Source organism: Schistocerca piceifrons, chromosome 3 (assembly GCF_021461385.2).
Source record: "Schistocerca piceifrons isolate TAMUIC-IGC-003096 chromosome 3, iqSchPice1.1, whole genome shotgun sequence".
NCBI lineage: Eukaryota > Metazoa > Arthropoda > Insecta > Orthoptera > Acrididae > Schistocerca > Schistocerca piceifrons.
The window spans coordinates 88,520,799-88,524,247 of NC_060140.1; positions in this window are offsets into that span (position 1 = coordinate 88,520,799).

The window sequence follows — 3,449 nt, forward strand, 5'->3', positions numbered from 1 at the left end:
CAAGCAAAGTGTCATTCTCCTGTTTCAATGTGTGTCCATGATTTTACTATTCTTCTATCAAACAATTATTGTAGTTGCAGCCTTGTTAATGCTCAAGTACAGCTGTTCAACTTCCTTTTTTCACATTGTTTTTGCCCTGAATGAACCTAGATATTGACAAAACTATGTACTTTCCCAGAAAAAAAGTATGAACAATATTTGGTCCTGGTGGTCAAACAAGGAACTCAATTATGAAGCTGACATGTAAGAGATGAATATAGTAATCAAGGAACTGGGAGCATAGAAAAGGAAACCAGGATAAAAATGAATTATATTTTAATAATGTAAAGAAGGCAGTGTGACCAGAACTTCTCCCATGGTCTCATAAAAATATTATTACCTTGAGAATTAATTGAAAACCAGTATAATATTTATTTAACTGTAAAAATCAGAATTATTTTCATGTATGTACTCATCTTTAATTATTATTATTATTGCTGATATTTGACTGGTCACTTAAGCATTCATTATTTCATTGTGTTTACTGAAATGATGAACACCATTATTCTGTGATTATGTTTTGTATAAGTTAAAATTGTGTAACTGTTAATGTTCTGCCATTTTGAAAAAGCATAAGTTAATTGTCTTGTAAATTCACATGACTAGATAAATTAGAAATTATCTGAGTAAACATAGTTTCATCCAAATTTAGTAATTTTTATGTTCTATCTTTGTTAGCAAAAACAAAAAGAAGGAGAAGAAAAAAAAGAAATTTGTTAAGCTGCTTATATTTTATTTCTGCATACAGTTAAATAATTCTATTTTGTATTGTGAAACTTATCTACTAAGTTTTGATTCACAGACCACAGTAATTCCATAATTAATGACAACTGTGCAAAAACATATTTTAGTAAGACAAATTATTGTTTGGGATGTATGAACAATATTTTTATACTCTCTAGTTTTACCTTTGATAATGTTTTAAGTGCTAATTCCTTATAGGGAGTTGGAGTAAGATGATGAACTTAAGCTTCAGACTTTTTCCCATAGTTTAGTAACTGGTTTTAGAACCTGAAATTTAAAGGGGTACTTATTTATATTCAATAAAAAACTAAAATGCTGTTATCACCTATCAAATTACAAAAGATACTTTACCAAAATACCATAGGAGGTGTAAGATGACAGAGGGAGGTGGGTAAGATGACAGATGTGCAAAGAGAGAAATATATTATTTTAAAAATTCAGAGAAACAATTTCACTTATGAGTCTGTGGCATGAGATAAAAGAAGCCAAAGATTAAATACGAAATATATAATAACAGATTGCTCATAATGAAACTAAATCTTGGAATATTAGTCACAACAAAAATTTAGAACATTAATTAGATAGGCAATGCAATTATGCACAAAAATTATATTTCCATAGAGAGTATTTTGCCTCACTGTTATTCCAGTCAGAACATGCAGCATCTGCCCACGATTTGCACATGAAGCACTGATGCCATAATTATTCCTTTCCCTACTCTCCACAAATAATGTGGCCTTCTGCATCTTTTTCTAATATAATTTCAATATTACCATTATTGTCCTCCATTTAAAGAACCTCTTGCAATGATTTATCAAATGATGATTATTCAAGTTTGTGCTTTTCAGTTTTCTTCTCACTTTTAGTTGTTTTTGATACTTAAGAACACATGAATTTCTTTGATGCTAATTTTTCAGCTTTTCTTGTGAATCTGCCTTTTCAGTTCTAGCAATACTTTTTCTTCCTTCCTTTTTTTTCAATGACTTGTTTCACACAACTACTAGAAATGTGGTAAAAAGACAACTTCTTCCTTGGTTTCCCCTCGTTGTTATCTTGTTCACCATCAGAGGTGGAAAAAGAACTGAGAAAGTGGAGAATTGTTGAGTGTGTGTTGAGGAATTTGATGGCTATAGAGGAACAGTTGAGGAAATGGTGGCTATGAATATAGGGTACTGATGTTGTGAGAACTTTGAGCAGTCATCTACCCCGATACATGAGGCAGAAAGAAAAGGTGGAATGTGAGTCCGCAAGCACTCATGCTACCGAAAGCTGTGACTGCTACTCCTCATTCAGCAAAAGAAACATGACAGGAACGAATGGGTGATATCACTTTAGGAGTTTTCATCGACACTGGGCAAAACCCTGTTTCATTGTGTTATAGATATTCTGGGCTTTGAAAAAGTACTTCAGTCTTAGTTATTTAAGTGTTTCATAAAATTCCCCTACATTATCTCAACTGAAGGCAATGAATCAACCTACTGGTGTTGCCTCTGGATTTCTCAGAGATATGCTGTTTCAGACTTAACCGACATAATAACAGCTTGAGTGGTTCTTGGGCATAATGTTGTATAATGTGAAAGCTCCACAATATTTCATTTGCTTGACCACGGAAGTGAAGAAAAATGGAGAACTCCTGTTTTTAGACATCTTGGTCCACAAAAAAGAAGACGGTCCCTTGGGTCACAATGTGTTCCATAAACCAATTCACGCTGATCTATATCTATGAGCTATGAGTGGTGTATTATGGATTCCCTTTCATAGGGCTAGAGTTATCTCAGATTCAGGGAGCTTATCAGCAGAGGCCATCATTTCTCTGTGTTTGAACCAAATGAATACTTTGATTAGATTCAAAATGCATTTCAACTTGCTCACACTATACCTCAAGAACAGCCAGAACAAATGGAGAACACCATGAGGATGTCTTTTCTACACTATGTTGGTTCTATGTCCTTTCAGATCAGCAGGCTGTTCAAGAAGCATAAAGTAAAATGTGTCTTCTGCTCCCCAGCATGAGTGCAAACAATTCTGGGTTCTGTTAAAGACAACCTAGTTCTAAGAAGACCAGGCATGTATAAAATTGCAAGCCAATGTGGAAATCTTACATCAGTGAGACATGCTTCACTATTAAAGATGCACTGAACATAGACATCACACGAGATTTAGGCCAGACAGGAAAGTTCCCTGTTGCTGAACACTTTCTTAACACAGGACACATCATGAACTTCAGAGAGACAAAGTTTCCTTTATTTGCCTGTGGGATTCCATCATTAAAGAAATACTGAGTGTGCTTTTGGTTAAAAAAATTACATATCACCTCAGCTCTTTGATATGATGCTTGGTAAATGTGTGTTTAAATCTGCTTAAGTTCTGGGCTACACCTAAAACAAATAAAAGTGTTGTTCATTTATTTCAAGATGTATTATTTTTTGAGGCATGAGCAAAAACTACTTACCACAACTGAGTAATTCCTCATGCTGCAAAGTCCAAAAACACCATACACCATGAACTTATTTACTTTCAAAAGCATATTCAGTTATGTACTCTGAAAACAATTGTTGATCACAAGTAAGTTTTTAAGTGAAAAACAGAAAATTCTGTTAATCGCTGATCTGCCTTTATTCAGTGATTGAGAGTACATAGAGCATGCCCAGGGATAACACCAAGCA